Source organism: Uranotaenia lowii, chromosome 3 (genome assembly GCF_029784155.1).
Source record: "Uranotaenia lowii strain MFRU-FL chromosome 3, ASM2978415v1, whole genome shotgun sequence".
NCBI lineage: Eukaryota > Metazoa > Arthropoda > Insecta > Diptera > Culicidae > Uranotaenia > Uranotaenia lowii.
The window spans coordinates 83,092,855-83,110,730 of NC_073693.1; the positions used below are offsets into that span (position 1 = coordinate 83,092,855).

General features: G+C 33.4%; 1 protein-coding gene across 2 annotated transcripts in view; it reads left to right on the top strand.

Moving 5' to 3' along the window:
* Positions 1–17,876, top strand: part of LOC129755282 (RYamide neuropeptides) — an 89,854-nt gene that overhangs the window by 13,852 nt on the left and 58,126 nt on the right. Inside the window, exon 1 of one of the 2 annotated variants that reach the window (XM_055751704.1) lies at positions 6,413–6,904. The exons of the other annotated variant lie outside the window; for it this stretch is intronic. The gene's annotated coding sequence lies outside the window, so the exon portion shown is untranslated. Of the gene's footprint in view, positions 1–6,412; positions 6,905–17,876 lie in introns of those variants that run through there. 2 annotated transcript variants of the gene reach the window in all.

The window sequence follows — 17,876 nt, forward strand, 5'->3', positions numbered from 1 at the left end:
AACGACATGAAGAACGACATAAACCACAAAAAACGGTTTACCAAGAATTAAAAACATCTGTCGGGGACTGGGTTAAGAGTAGAAAGTCTTTATGTGGGATAAGTAATAAATATCCGCCATACAATATGATTCACATAATTTTTCTATTTGTAGCAAAACCAAGGGTGGTTCCAGAGAGAAGTGAATTAACGTTAATCCTCAAAAAAAGCGATGTTTTGTTGAAAATATTTTCAAAAATTATTATTTTCACTGTCATACAATATCTCTGAAAAGTCACAGAACCAGTTTAAAATATATGGTTTACTCTTCGACTGGAACTATAATCACTGACCACACTGACTTGACTCTTAGAACAAAAATTCAACCATTTTCTGTCTAATTTTTTGTTGTCAGCTTTTGCAGGTTCGCGATACCGACGGCAGGTGGCGAACCTGAAAAATTTGACAAAAAATGCCCTGTAGGAAAAATGGTCCTGTTTAGCCCGATTTTATCGTAGAAATTGCGTGTTTTATTTTTAAAGTTGGGTGGCATTTCCTAACTGGGATAGCATTTCTTCAAATCGATCGATGCGCACTCTGGAATCGACATTGCGTACTGTTGGAAAAATGATTTTTTTTGTTTTTTTTTCTGGAAAAATTATCCAGAAAACGAAATCGAGTGTCCAGTCAGTATGGTCAGTGCTATAATTGTAAATACATATATTTTATATTTCAAACTTCTAAAGTATACAGATCATTTTATAGAAGGGTTTTAGCGCTAGTCACAATAAACAGTAAATCTGATACCATACCCTTCTATCAACTTCTGAAAACTGGTTTATTAAATATTTGTTATTTTTCTTATCATCAAGTATTGAGAAATATACGAATATTGTCGCTGAATCCCCAAACCGGAGTTATCGTCAATGAGCGCTGGCGACATTTACTGGCGACACTCACTGGCGACAAGTTATTATCAGGACGTGTACAACTTCGGGTGTGTTCTTATACCAAAGATTTTTTATTTCAAAGGAAAGTGCCGCAAAAACAAAGGATTTTTTCCTTTGGTTTTGGTATAAATGAAAAATCCTTTGGTTCAAATGCATTTTCCTCTGTTTCAAAGATTTTTTCTTTTGAAAAATCTTAGATTCAAAATATTAATGCTTTGATACAAAAACCAGTTTCATTTGATTTAAAGTTATTATCTTTGCTCAAAGGTAATTTAGATATTGATTTAAAAGCATTTATTCATTGAACCATTTTCCATTTATTCCAATTGGAAGATTTTTACCCTGTTGTTTCGAAGTTCCTATTAGGAGTTTGAATAATAAAAAGATACAATTTTAGTTCTTAAATTCTTTTTATTCACAAACACATAAAACACTGGTTCACTATAACCGAGTAGGGTCCTTGATTTCGTTGACAAAGTTTCGCATTCTCCGTGGGCCGGTCAATAAACTTCCGAAAGCCACTCCAGCTGCTGGCTGGTCCAACTGGTGATTGCCGTTGAAGATTGGGCCGAAAAAATACGACCGCGGGATTTGGGGAGGTGTTACTTTGCGCAGCTTTCTCCATGTTCGAGAGACTTGGAAATCTATCCGTCGGCCGTGGTCCTGTAACTATACAAGCGTTTTAGAAAATCTTGAATTCACTTAAATATTCAGTATTTATTATCTTACACTTACCATTTTGCATCCTGAATCCTCCTTATTTATAGCTTACTCCGATTCACTGGTTTGATTTTTAAAACGAGCGGCCGAACTTTATTCGATTTTTTGGTTTTCTGTTCTTCTTGCAAGTCAATGCAAAATATCTTCTAAGTTTGAAGTTTTTGTTTCAAAAAATTATTCTTTTCAGTTTAAAACATTTTTCTTCGGTTGAAAGAAAATTTACTTTGTTTCTAAAGAAATATGCAATTGAACAAATTTCTTTTGAATCAAAGAATTTGTTTGAAATCAAAGTCCAAAGTTATTCAATTCAAAAAATTTATTCTTTCTTTCAAAAATTATTCTTTTCAATCAAAACTATAATTCATTGATTCAAAGAAAACAGGAGCTGGATTCAAAAAAATGAATGTTTTGAATCAAAGTCAGATTTAATTCGTTCCAAAATTCAAGTTTACTCTGCGTGAATACACGGAATCGTCCATCTTGAGACAGGCAATCGTAATCATAGGCATGGTAGGCGAACAATTCGCTGTCAAAAAGCGCTCCGTCTCCACCCCCCACCAATGAGAAACTTTTGGTACTCCTTGCCTACTGTTGCTCAATATGCAACCACCCGTAGCTATATAGGCACGCTGGTTATTACTCTACAAAAGCGTTGCCAGTAATGATATTTCACAACGTCGCTAGTTGGCAAGGTTGCCGATCACCAGCGCGAAAACTTCGAATTTCAACTTCAATGACAATATTAAACTAATTCTTTTTAAAATTTACAAAAACAACAAAAACTCTGAAGTGTCATCTTCTAAAATGAATTGAAGATGATTATTTTATACGAGAATTAAGAAAACTCTATGTTATGTTTTTTTTTCGTGAATCGTTATTTGGGGAAATCAAGTTCATAACGTTATGTCGTAAGACGAAATATTATAATAACTAAATAAAACAATGTATAGTTTATTTTCTATGTGATAAAATCATAGACAGTTAGACAACTCGTAAATTATTCCGATTCAAATTTGGATTTTCAATATAGTTATCAAGTTTAATTTTTCAAGGATTGAAACCAATTGAAACGATCATTAAGTTCAAGCTAACAGTAGCTAAATTGTTCGAACTTGTTATCATTGACCCAATTTTCTCGTTTTGCAAGCAATATATATGTAATGATCAACATGGATTTATGCCCAAGCGCTCTACGACTACGAACTTATTGACATTCACAACTTTCGTGCAAGACAATTTTGCTGCCGGTTTTCAAGTCGATGCCATTTACACCAATTTGTCAGCTGCTTTTGACAAGGTGAAACACGAAATAGCTATTGCGAAGCTGGAGAGGCAGGGAATCTGCGGGTCCTTATTAGATTGGTTTCGCAGTTACCTCATTGAACGCAAATTCTCTGTAAGATCTGGTAACTCATGTTCCAAACAATTCTCTGCCACATCTGGCGTGCCTCAAGGCAGCCACCTCGGCCCTGTCGTGTTCCTGATTTACTTCAATGACGTGCTTTTACTACTTGACGGTCCAAAACTCGCCTATGCAGATGATCTGAAGCTTTTCTACACTATAAAATGTTCTGGAGACATTGTACTTTTACAGCGACAATTTGACAATTTTGCCAATTGGTGCGACGACAACTGTCTGCCATTAAGGGGGGGGTAGGGTCTAACGGGTATAAAAAAACACCATTTTTACGATTTTTTTCTGGAGCTATCGTTCAAACAAATGTATTCAAATTTTTTGCATTATACAAAGCATTGTTAAAAGAACATTTAGTATTTTTTTCGTAAAAAAATATTGAAAAATGAGCCGGTGACGGAGCATTTTCGAGGATGCCTTTTAGAAAACAGGATTTGCGGTGGACACTGTATCTCAGCACAGAATCATCTGAAGTTAAAAAATCAGAGCAAAATATTTTCAATAGAAGTTTTTCTGGACCCCAACGCTTTTATTTAACTTAAACATATTTTTATGAAATTTTTGTGGCTGTTTGAAGTAAAAACTACGATTTTTCACTTAAAAATCCGCCATTTTTCACCTGTAAAATCTCCCCAAAATAAAAAAAATCAAAAAAGAAAAACGTTGGGGTCTGGTATTTTATATATAGAAAATATGTTCCAAATTTGAAAAGAATCGGATAAGTAGTTTTCAAATGACGATGTCCACGGACTTTAAAAATGTGCTTTCGAGAAAAACGCGTTTGAAGTTTCTGCTCTTGCTTTCTTGCAGTATTAGATAGGAGGAGATAAAGGCCTATAACTTCTACAGTTTTGCTTCAATTGACTTGAAAATTTGACACAACATTCTTGAAATGTTTTACAATAAGAAATTAAAAAAATAAAAAAATCGATTTTTTGAAAATGTTAGACCCTACCCCCCCCTTAAATCGCAAAAAATGCTCGGTCATCACCTTTTCCCGTAAACGGGTTCCTGTTATTGCTGACTATCTTCTTGGAAACCAGATAATTGCTCGAACAAAGCACGTAAATGACTTGGGTGTAATTCTTGATCAACAGCTGGACTTTAAGTCGCACACTAACTACGTAGTAGACAAAGCATCGAGAAGTCTGGGATTCATCTTTCACGTGACTAAAGACTTCAAAGACATTTACTGCCTGAAAAGTCTCTATTGTAGCCTTGTCCGCTCAACTTTGGAGTATGCATCTGCCGTATGGAGTCCCTATTATCAGAATTGTGCTGATCGAATCGAGGCCATCCAAAGACGCTTCATACGTTACGCTTTGAGACACTTGAATTGGCAAGATCCGTTTCGCCTTCCTCGATACGAGAATCGTTGCAACCTCATATCCTTGGACCCGCTCCAAGCCCCGCGAGCTACCATTCGAGCACTATTAGTCTCCGATCTTCTGGCTTCTAATATAGACTGCCCCATGCTTCCGGAAACTATCAATTTGTGCGTTCGACCTCCAGGACAAAGAGATCGGAACCTTCATCTTCACATTCCTCTTCGCCAGAACAACTATGGAGCTAATAGTGCCCTGATTGGTATTACACGGACAACCATTTCTCAGAGCTTTTCGATTTTAATACATCTAGAAATATGTTCAAAAGAAGAATCCTAGCTATGTTAAGAAATGTGTAGTCTGTAGTATATACTTTTTTTGTTAATTTTATATCAATGTTACTTTTAAGTCGAATCATTAGGATCAATACGTGATCTGTTGATATATTAACAATAAATAAATAAATAAATAAATAACATTGCATAATTGGAGACGGTGATATTTGTCAGAGCAAAACCTATTAATGTTTTCCTATTTCCAACTTCAAGCTGATACAGTTGTCGCACAAGTATCGGCAACATCGGCGAATGTAAAGATTTTTCCATCACAACGGAAGTGTCGTGTCCAGAGATAAGATTATGACATAATTTGGGCATGTCCAGTTTAATCTAATCAATGTGGGTAGGGAAAACACACAGACCGGGTGAAATTTCGACGTGTGAACTTCAATCAGGACCATGATTTGACGGAAATCATGGTTTTGATTTATCTTTATCGTATGCTACGAGCGATATGGCTAATAAGGAATTACATGGGTTAAGCTCGCATAACACTGTGGATTAACCCCACTACCCACGTTATAGAATGCAGATAACATATTTCATGTGAGGAATCCCCTTTTACATTGACAGAAATATGAGGTACAAATAACACCTTTAAAAACCACAAGACGATTAAATAATGCTTTTCGGATGTAAAAAATCAATCAGACAGGATCCTCAGGAGTTGGTACAAGTCATGTTAATTTTTTTTAAATCAAATTCTCCGACTCAAATTGAATCATCTAAAAATCAAATCATTTTTTATATGAACAAAATCGTCGCACGTCATACGCCTCACTATTTTTAACATAACCCTGCAATTAAATCTTCACATCTCTCTGAAGGACTGTTTGTTAAGGTGCCAGCTCATTGTATCTTTCTAGCAAACGTTCCGGGCATAATCTGCATTTGTTTGAGCAAAACTATGATTGAAATTTAATAGCTCTCATTATCGAGCTTCCTTTGTCGACGCATCAATCTGCCTGAGATCAACATATAAGTACGCTTTCTTACTGTCTTATTTGCAAAGCGACAAATAACCGGTTCAATACGATATAATAAACTATTAAGAGTCAGAGAAATATTTGATGAGTTGTTTGATAAATGTTACATTTTTTGAGTTGCCTGTGAAAATTATAGTTCTGTAAAACTGTATAAAATTGTAACTTTTTGTACATCATTGGCTTCTGCATTACTATTGAGTGTTTAGCGCGAAGAATGGCTAACAGTGGCTCCAGAGAGTGTGATCTTTCTGGAGGAATAAGATGGAATACACTGAGCGAGTGCTTTCATAACACATGTTTCGAGCATGAATACACTTCAACTAGGCATCGTACGACGAATCACCTGAAACATTGCAACACTTTGTTAGTTGCTTGCGTTTTAAGTACTCTACACGCCATCAAGGAATTGCTGCGTAGCGTATCGCACAATGTCGCACCGGCAAGCAACTGTAGTCGGGACCTGTTGCCACCCACTCGGAAGCGCTCGGTTCCACCCTTCTTTCCGGATCTTCTCGTGAAAGACGTGAATTGAAATATCGCCAGCCAGCCACCGAGTGAAAGTAGGTAGGTATCAGCAGCAACAGTGCCAGCAAAACGACCATCCAGTGTGCCATATCAACATTACAACTTTCAGCACAGCCAGGGCAAGCAACGCGCGTGTGAACTTTTCTCTGACTCTGTATAAAAGCAAAGCCCATCGCTGAGGTGAACCGCAGTGCTGATAGAACAACAGCCGGTGTTTGATAGTACCATCATCATCCTCCCGTCATCATTCGTTCAGGCCCCTAGGACGAATCGAAGATCAAACGGATTGCGGTTCTGTTTAGAGAACACAACCGTTGTGTGACCGTTTTTTTCGGTTTGGTCGCGGGCCCTCATCATCCACCAGTTGGTTGCCTACTTTAGCAGTAGAACTCTGGTACAACCCGGCGGCAGACAACGTTGCAATTTCGTGAAGCATCATAATTGATTGGCGCGTGGTCTTTACCTGGTTCGGTTCTATTTTGGGGTCGTGTTGATAGGTCTTTGGGGACCAGAAGCAAGTGAAAAGTGTTTGTTACCTTTAGCCGCTCTCGTTGGTTTCCGTAAGCCAACACAGGAAGAACATTTCTGAGAGACTTGGTGCGCTGGAATTTGGGATAAGTGTGAAACTTCTTTCTGCCTGACTCGTGATACTATTTGCCGCGCTACAGGTGAGCATTTGTTAGAAAGGATTGGAGGATTTGTGTACCGTCGCAGAATTGAAGGTTTTTCTCCGTTAAAAATTTTTATATTTTATCTAACAAATTTGGGAGGAATTTTGAAAGTGAAAATTCCGAAGAAGCGGATGAAAAATGAGCTTTTTTAAGCATGGTTTTCTTGAAAAATTTAAATTTTTTATTTCAATTAATTTATTCTTGGAAAGCGATAAATTTTTGTTATATTATATTAAATTTTTAATTATAAAATTTATGCTAAACATCAATAATTATTCTCATATAGGATTGTTCTTCGATCACAGAAAACTATTGACCTTTGATATTTATATATCATAGAAGATTTAAATGAACTCGTAATAATCATTTAAGGATATATTAAGTTTAAATTCTTCTACAGTATTTTTGATGTTTTGTCAATTTTGGATTATTCTGACATAAAAAATCAAAACAAGAATTTTATTTCACTAAAACTCTTCCAAACGACCAAGATATGGATATTTTTATAGTCGTGAAGATTGTACAAAAAACATTTTAATATCTTTGAAGTGTTGTATATTGTATGTTAACAGTGTTTTTTTTAAAGGATTGGTGGTACAGTAGTTTCTCGATTTTATCACTGTTCGATTTTATCAATACTCGCCAAATTCACGCTAGATGTTATCACGGTTATTGTTTCGATTTTATCACGCTTTTTAAGAAATTATTCAGAAACCATTTCCAGGACCTTAATTTTTTTCAAAAGCGTAGAGCGTAGGGTGGTCGGATTTACCGGTTTTTTTCAAATCCGGTATTTCGGTATTCGTAATTTATATAACCGATAAAACCGGTAAAACCGGTGTTTTTCAAAGCATATCGAATTCATGAAAAAGTTCCGTCTAATTGCAGTAGTAATGGCATAAAATGCTCAGAATTTATAACGCAATAGATTTAGCAACATTTTCGATTGAAAAATATGGTATTGTGTCTTTAAGTTATCCCTTTGTCATAAATCTATCATCATTCCCATGATAATCATAATATTTATCATCTTCATTTCATTATTAAAATTTCGCTGAGAGGTTGCAGAAATCATAGAAGTTTCATAAAGTTTTTAACGAATTTTGGTCCTGTTCTCTGTAATACAGTATTCAGATTCAAGAACAGATTTTATAGATGTATTAAATGTTTTAAAAAGTCTTTCATGAAAACACAAAACTCGGTGACAAAGTTTCTGGTTGACTCACAGAATTTCAGATTTTTGTTGTCGTTTTCAATAATCGCACTCAGTTTGCCTTTCCAACATTAAAACGATCAAATAGGAATAAAAATCTATTCGAAATCCAGTCAAAATTCAGCAATAAATATAGTTGTTTGGATCTGATCCATACGTGTTTTGTTATAATACTAATGCAAAATTATAAAAAAAATTACTGCTTTGTCTGGAAAAATAAAATGCTTCAACAGCGTTAAAAATTAAAACAAAAGAATTCCATCAATTACCATGTAAATATTGATAGATAAATTTCATACAAACATTTGAACGTATGTTTAACAGCTGACTTTGTTGAAAAATTGAATATTTTAAAAGAAATTAGGAAGTTTCTAATCAGTTTTCATCATTTTCAATTTTAAGTTTTAAATTTGTGAAAGCCCGGAAACGCTTAGATCGATTTTGATAAACTTGGCCTGATAAATCATTATAGCATCTTTTGACCAAATTCCAGTTTTTCAATGAAAAATACAGCGATTGTTGTGAATTTTAAATTTCTTGCAGCTGTATCTTTTCTTCAGTCATTGTACACTTGAACAGCATTTAAATTTTGTGGAGCGTTAGTTCGATAACTGAACAAAAATATGTAAAGTTTTATAAATATATCTTCTAAGAGAGACATGGCGGCTTGTCAATGCTCTTTTGAACGCCACTATAGCTTGAATCCAAAAAAAAATACATCGACAAGTTTTAGTAATAATCAAATCTCACCTAAACTTTGCAGTAAGGCTTATTGCTCTTAGATTTTGAAGCTTATTGAACCAAATTTGAGTATTTGCACTCATACATGTTTGGTAAAAAAAACATTTTGCTGTGTCAATTTTATTTCAATGCAAAAGAATAATGAAAAATTTACCGGAAATACCGGTTTTTTACCGTCTCAATAGCCGGTATTTCCGGTATTGGAAAATGGAGGGTTTTACCGGTTTTACCGGTTTCGGTAAAACCGGTTAGACCACCCTAGTAGAGCGTCTTTGTTCATGGTATTTTTTATGGTTTAGTTATGGTATATAGGTATTCAATAATATGAAAATGCCATTGAACTGTTATTTTAGCTGTATAGTGTTTAAAATCGTCATTTAGATTTTAAAAACATTTGTAATAATCGACATAACGACATAACGACATAACATTTTAACGTCACGCTATCGCTAGTGTTGTCATTTGTGCTTGGTTATCCGCTTTAAAAAAGTGAACTTTTTTGGTTAAGCGAATCATATAAAAATGTGGGTGAACTTAAACGTTTTTGAAAAGAGGTAAATTTCACTGATTTTGTTTGTTGGTTTTGTTTATTTAAAAGGGTGACGTGCGCAATCTTGATTTGATAGGATTTGTCTGAATGGATAATTTTGGAAAATTAAAATGAAACTGTACTAGCTTTGCCTTAAAATATTTCATAAGGACTAAGATTTTTGTTTTTCTGCATATGAAAAACAAAGGATTAAGTAAATTTCGAGAAACACACTTTAAAAGTCTAAGTTGAGCAATTTTCAACATATTTTTCGAGAAGGTATATTTTTTAGTAATTCAAGGGTATGATGATTAAAATATCGTAATTTGAAATTTGCAGAAGATAATTTTTACTGCATCTTTGAACTCTTCATCTAAATCGGAATAAGAGATAACGACTGATAAAATTTCATAAAAACTAAATTATTCACTGTTATTATATAAAGACTATCAAATGAAGACTATCAAATTCTACATGGTTTTAATTCAAGAAAAAATCTTAAAATTTCTATAGAGAATAATAATTGAACTGAGATCGATCCTTTGTGTTTAGTAGTTTTTGATAATTATATCTTATGATCAACATTTTCGTTTCCACTACTTAAAACATTTTAAATTATTGATTAAAGACAATAAAAATGCTTTTTTCCACTTTAATTTTTAGTTTCGTCAAATTCACGGTTTCGCCAAATTCACGGTTTCGCCAAATTTTGACCGTGATAAATTCGAAAAACTACTGCAATCGATTTCCTTGGATGAGTTAATGCATTTATTAAAAATATATTTTGAATAGCCCAATCATGCCGGATTAAGCAGTTATATACTTTGAATGAGCTTGACCAAACGCTACTTACTTTGACAGTTGTGTTCTAGATTTGATTTTTTTTTATCGGAATATTTCCTAAATAAAAGGTTTTTAAACTTTTATGAGAAGTTCATCGTCTTTAAAGGTATTTGAAAAATGATTCTCAAATGGTAAATTTAAGTTTGATTCTGATATAATCTCTGAACAAAACTTCGAACTTTAGTCAATGTCAATGTCAATGCAATAAATCATTATCCAATGATAATGATTATTTGTAACGTTTTAGCCTGATATTTTAAATATATTTTTTTCAACGACGATCCCTTTAAACTTTGTGAATTCTTTATAGGATTGAAATACTAGAATATTTAAGCTTAGTTCATTTAGAAATGGGACCGTTACGAATGCGTGTATCTGAAATACATTTTGTTTGATCGAAATACTTTCTATAAAGGAAATAAAGGTAATTTTATGATCATTCAACAAAAAAAAATGGTAAAAAAATGTTTATCATTTTTGGTAAGTAATATTTCCACTTTATTCTTAGTATCTCCCATCGGCCGGCGCACACATTTTTCAGTCATGATATTGATCTGTTTTTCCTACTTATTCTTCGTAAAACCTGTATTTTGAGTGGCTGCATCCTTTTTCTTCAATTTCTGCTTTTTTGGCCCAACAAAGCTTAGTTCTTTTAGAAATGGGACAGTTACGAATGCGTGTATCTAAAAACCATTCGTTTGATCTAAATACTTTCTATGGGGGGAGTAAAGGTTATTTTATGATAATTTATGAAAAAATCAAATTAAATATTTACTGTTTTTGTAAGAAATATTTTTAATTTATTCTTAGTATCTCCCATCGGCCGACGCAAACATTTTCAGTCATGATATAGATCAGTTTTTCCCACTTATACTTTGTAATATCTGTATTTTGGGTAGCTGCATCGTCCTCTTTCAATTTCTGCTTCCTTTTCCCAACACTCCTCTTTTGAAAAAAATTGTGGACAATTTTGTGGATTCTGATTTTTTCGAAATCAACAAAACTCGATTATTTTTGTGCCATTTAAAAACGTTTTTCCTGGAATGTCTGCTGCCAAAATCTGACAAAAACGAAGCAAAACCATCATAAGATTGAACTTAAAATATAATCGGTTAGTTAAGATTGTAAGTTGCGAAATATACATACAAGGGTACTTTTTATAAGCTTTTAAAACAGCGAAAACCAAAGATTTTGTTTTAAAAATTGTTTTTTTTTTTCACAGAAGTAGAGTCTTGGCAAATCATTATATTTTCTACAAAACAACCAGCAAATAAATACTTTAATCTGCTAGGCACCTTTCCTCGAGCAGAAATGTTATAGTATTCAACCGCTGGAATTAGCCTGATATAGGGTTTTTCATAAGATTTGTCGTCCATCAGAAATTATCTGTCTCATTGCTTCGGTTCCAGCAATACAGCTTATGAGCTCTGGAACTAGCAACAATTTAAATGGCAATTTTTTATAAAATATTTCAATGTGGAAAGCCTATTGTAAGTAAGCGTAAAGATTTTAAGATGTCATCAGCCTCAATTTTGTACCTATATTTTACTTGCCAGATTGCTTTTATTCATTCCCGTTAAAATTCATTGACAGACATGAGGGAAACCCTGAAATTTATGACCTTTTAAACAATACAACTCAATAAACTCTCAAGCAACTGAACACAGTTATACTTAATCAACGTGTTCCGAGTTTGTTATTTAAAAAAAAGTATAATCCCAAAATCTAAATACTTGAAAGATATATGTTTTAATATCTTAAGTAGGATATAAGAGTTTTTATAGAAATGTCTAAAAGTCCCATGAGTACAACTTTCAAATATATGTTATTGAATAGGCACCATGGTTTTTTTTGTTTCTTACAGCTTCTTACAGCTAACGTTAAAAATCCCAGAATATAAATATGTAACTTCAGGTCTACCTAGTCAACAATTGCAGTACCAATTTTCGAGATTCTATATTTCATATTGAGCTGTAAGCGCTTATAGAAAATTTATAAGAGAAGTGCGACTTGCTTTTTAAACCTATAACGGGTTTTTCATTTGATACTTTAATGAATTATAAACTACATAAATTGGACCAGTTATTTCTTATCTGGCCTCCCGAGCAGACTTTTATGGCAAAATTATACCTAATTTTGCTATCATGCCTTGAAAGTTAAATGAGGTATCATTTTGCCCGAATAAAGGTGGTACAATGCCAAAATTTGGGTCTTACTTTTCATATGTCGATACCACAATTATACCAACTGTAGGTTTCACTGAAACCTTAATGATACCTCGTTTAACCACCATCCTAAAACCCGTTTTGAGAGCATAATGATGCCACTTTCAGGCTTCGATTACATCCAAAATTTGGCATCGGTGTGCTTTCAAAATTTTTTTCAAAGGCTGGCAAAACGAGGTATCATGTACCTGTAGAGGAAACCAAAATATGGCATACATATGCTATCAGCATATTAAATTAAAATACCCAAATTTTCGCATTTTACAACCTATATTAGAGTAAAACAATCCCAAATCTTGCTAACAAGGCATGATAGCAAAAATTTACATAACTCAACTATTAATGTTTGCTTTGTGAGGTAAATCGCAATGAATTACTGAAATCACCTGTATTGGGATGAATCATCAAACAGGATGAGAGAGAATAACTGAAAAAAACGCCTGTATTTATGCATTTATCCGACATTACACAAGAAATAAGTATGCATACCTTGCAAAAATCGCGATCACTTATGCATAATTGTGCTTTCAAATTCCTTTCTAAAAAAAATGTTCAAACAAGGTATCAAAAAGCTTTCAACACAACCAAAATTTTGCATAAGGCAATTCAGACCGAAATTATAACACTGTATCAATTTTATTTAGACAAAAAAGTATGTACGAAATTTAAGCTTTCAAGGCATGATAGCAATTTAATAATTTTGCCTTAAAAATCTGCTCGTGATAGTTTATGGTATTTATGCGAGATATCAAATATCGCCTTCATGTATGCAATGATGCTTAGCATGATACTTGTGATGTCTATAATATCGCCTTTACTTACTCGAGCACATATTAGGATTAAGACGATTCCATCCAGATAAATTTTTAAAAAGATGCCAAAAATTAAGAGTGAAAACAAAGTTTGTTCATATAATTTAATATCCGTGATTAGTCCTAACATAGCCCTTAAAAATGTAAAATGCATCAATTTTCACTATTTGCTCCGAGAAATTTTAATTTAGATTCGAACATGGAATATTTTTTTGTAATGATTGTGATTTGAAAACAAATTTTTCTTTTTACACTTTTTTTCAGTGTTAACATCTGTATCTAAATTGGAATATTAAAATTTTTAAATATGGACCAATATTAGATAACGAAGTCTTACTACCAATTTAATCACTCAAACATTAATTGCAGAACATAATTGCATTAACATAAATCTTAAGTAATTGTTCAAAATCCATTTTAAATGAAGCCCTCAGAGCCAAAGAGGTCTTAGTACATGAAAACTACTTTCATGAAAACGTTCTTCGAAGTATTAGTGTTCGGTGATTTTTTATGAATAAATTTGCAAAATAAGTCAATTCATGTAAGACTAATTTTATTCCAAATTTTAAATTTGTGTGTTTTAACAAACTAACAAAACTGAAGATAGCATTGTGAATTTCTAGTAATGATTATCAAAATATCAACAAATGTTGAATTATATGAAATTCACACTGATCTAATCAAACTAATCAAACATGCGAGTGAATGAGTGAATTGTAAAGAAAAACTTTAACACAGGATTAAGAAAAGGCATGGGATGAATGAAAATAGTTTACAACAAAATAAGTAACAGTCTTCTTCTGATGTTGCCATACTTTTGAGCTTTTTTAATTTTTCTGTTAAAACCTAAGTCAAAGAATTACGGGATAAACTTGAACTCACTACTCTACACACTTTATACCCTTTAATTTATGCAATATACATTTATAACACTTTATTTATTGAGTTATCCAAGTGTTATAAGAGTTGTAGAAGTTAAGGCGATTTTGGTATCAACTCTACGTACGTCAACTACCTTCTACAAATTAAAACGCCGCGATGTATACAATGAGTATAACTTCGATGCTTTTGTTTCCCTTTTTTGTTCAAATTCTGAATCTCAAAAAAAAAAATAATTTGAAAATATGAATCAATTGTTTTCATGCATCTAAATTATTGAGCAGAAATTAGTTGCAATTGACATTCAATGATACTACAAACATTTTGAAATCATCGGGAATTCAGAAAACTTGATTGGCTAGTCAGTAGGTACCTACCGTGAGGCAACTGAGGATTTTGTTTTATGGTTTAACAAGATGAATATGAAGTTCAAAACAAAAACTTACCTCATATAAATGTATTAAGCCATGAATTGTGAACAGCTCCGTTTCTCAATTTCAGGACGCATTATCTTGTTCTAGTTTCTCGTTTGGACCGTACAAAATCCGATAAGTTGAAGAGGTTTATGAATAGTTCAGCTATCGATACTGTATCAGGGGAATGCGAATTTCCTCTTCGCTGGTTTCAGGTAACTTGAAGCAGTGTCCAGTGAGCTTCAACTAGACTTATTCGGACTAGATCAATACTTTCGTTCTCTATTAGCTGTCGAAAGCATACTTAACGAAAAAAGTGGCGGATGCACACCACGAGATTACGGTTTGTGTAGTTCAAAAACTCATTTTTCCAGCTTACTTCCAATTTCCACCGGTAGTACCTGCAAAACCAGATTTACTAAGTAAACCTGCCAGATTTTGATAACGTTTTACCTGCTGGTCATCCAGCTGCTTTCAAAGGAAGAAGATCCACTGCATTCCGAAATCCTATTTCTTCGAAACTGAGAAGCTAGCGATTTGAACTGATCCAGCAGTGAGCGCTTCTCTTTCGGAAGAACCGATGGCACAGAACCTATTGTCAACATCTTTACCGGGACTTGCTACTAGACACCGTTTGTGTCCTGATGTCGAACGAATTGAAAAAAAAAATCTTCTAGTTTGTTTATAAGGTACACCGGGGTAAGTGTGGACGGGTTTTCGTATAGTTCAACTTTAAAAAATCATTAAAAAATCAGCAGTGGAGCAATTTTGATAAATTGACGTTCAATGTGATGCAGAACATGTTGTTTACAAAAGCTGAAGAGATGAGCTCGTTAGAAGCAAAGCGAAAAAAGTTATCACGTAAATCGTTATGGACGGCTGGTGTCTTCATTTACCCCGCTTTATGGGGTAAGTGTGGACGGTAGATTTTCCCTTTGATTTCTCAGGAAATTTTCAAAAAATTTGTGTTTTCTTGGTTGAATACGTTACTTTATTGCTCAAACCGTCCAAAATTTTGAAAAAAGTCCGTGATACTATAATTATAGTGTGTAATTTATTTTACAACACACGAGATCCGATTTTATCAAAAACACAGAACAAATAAGTACTTTACTCAAATTTTCATGATCCGAATGCTAAATATCGTTAAATAATACAACTCATAAAGGATGAAGGACAGAAAATTGAAAAAATGTGTAAACATCAAGTCTTTTTAAAGCCGTCCACACTTACCCCAGGTAGGGGTTGGAGACAAAATTTTAGTTTTTTGTAAATAAACTCTTTTTTCTTAATTCTTTCTTTTCCTAACTGGTTGTTTGGAATGTAAGGATTGTTTCAATGTAGAGTTTTTCATCGAGAGCCAGCTAGTTCAGGAGAAATTTGCAATTGAAAAAGATGCACATCAACTCGACATCGTAGTTGAAAATAGAAAATTCCGAAAAAGTCGCTGTAAACATCCGTTATTGTATGAATCGTATCTTTTTCACAGTTATTGGATAGATTACAAGTAAATTGAACATTCTGCATCAAAAGTTTGAAAAAATAGTGCACAGTATTGTTTTTATAGCCATCGTCCACACTTACCCCGCGTCCACACTTACCCCGGTGTACCTTAACTTGAACGTAAACAAAAATACAGCGCTGCAGGGGTGCCAAGTGTACTTTTTTTTCTAAAACTGTATTGATTTCTCAAAATTGCTTGAATTGTTCAGATTGAAAAAAAAGGTTGGTTTTAAATGTAATTGAACTGATTTTTGATTAACATAGAAATAATAGTTAAAGTTTATAGTAACATAATTTGTTTTCCGTCATTGCATATGCTAGTTTTTTGACAAAATCACCTGGCATCTCTACTTCGATCTGACCCGCAGAAGGATCAGTGGCATCGAACATATGTCTAAATTAGATAAAAAATATCACACGAATGTTTCATTTAGCAAACCAGGTCTTAAGTCCTATTATAATCAATGCATATTGATATTCTTCAAAACATTGATTAAAAACATGACCTTAAATTGATACGTTGTACCGTGGATATGAATCAAGCTTTAAACTTTGGGTTACGTTCAATATATGTCTATATAACGGGTAATAATACACAAAATTAGTATCAGTTGTACGCTTAGAAAATCGAGCTTTTATATTGTGAGGCGATAAATGCACGGTCCAAAGAATTATCAAAGGGATGAAGCAACTGTCCAATCCAAGTAAACAGATTGAAACGACTTTTTGGTTACAGAACGTCAGTGTTACTTTGGTTTCAATGACATTTTGGTACCTCAACGTCAGTGTGCTACCAAAATATCAATTAGGAATTTTTCTTCATTTCATACGCTTGAGAATTATGACCTGGAAAGTTCTGCAAAAAAATATAAAAAATATATTCATATGGGGGAAAATGGCTTTCTAAATATTTTTGATGAATACTCAAGATGTGAGTAAAGTTAAGAAAGCTCAATTTTATGTACATTCAAAATAAACATAGTTTTTATGAACTTGATAAATCGTCGAACATGCGTTAATGCACAGAAGTATTGAATAATCTGTTAATATTACTTAGACTATAATGTCAAAAAAGAAATCAATTTTTCTTTCAATTTATCAACACAACTAGTTTTCCTCATCCAAAAAATGCAAAACACCCCCCAATTCTGTTTATCTTGTTGATGATTGACTCGTTAGAAAGCGTTTGCACTTTGATAACCTTTGGAAACTAAACGCTGACTTTATGATGCCTAGTCTTGCTATCAAATGAATGTAATGCCAAATTATACTATCATTATGGCCTCAGCTTTGAAATTCATGAAAGTAAAGGATGCCTTAACAATACCTCGTTCTGGCATGAGATTATATTTTACACCAAAGTATGCTATCCGCTTGCTATTGATAGCTCATTTTAGTTGCAGTTTGCTTTCAAAATTAACACTTTTGATATCTGTTTGATGCCTATTTTTGCTATCATGGTTGAATTTATACCAAATGATGCTATCATTTTGCTATTGAAACCTTAATTTGGTCTCAGCTTGTTATCGTTTTTGGCATCGAAGTCTGCTCGGGCTAATATACAGCATAAGTTTGAATTTGGTTCCGATGATTAAAATTATAAAACGTAATATAAAACATTTGATGTCACATTTAAACAACTTATAAATACATCAGCCAATCAATTCTACTGGTAACAATATAGCGGAAAATTTCTCGACAGTGCAACTGAATTAAAACAAAAAAGGGAACAATCCAGTCAAAACAAACTGGATTTTATTGATCACCTCACATTAGGCATTCAGAATGGCGCACGTGTAAACATTTGAATA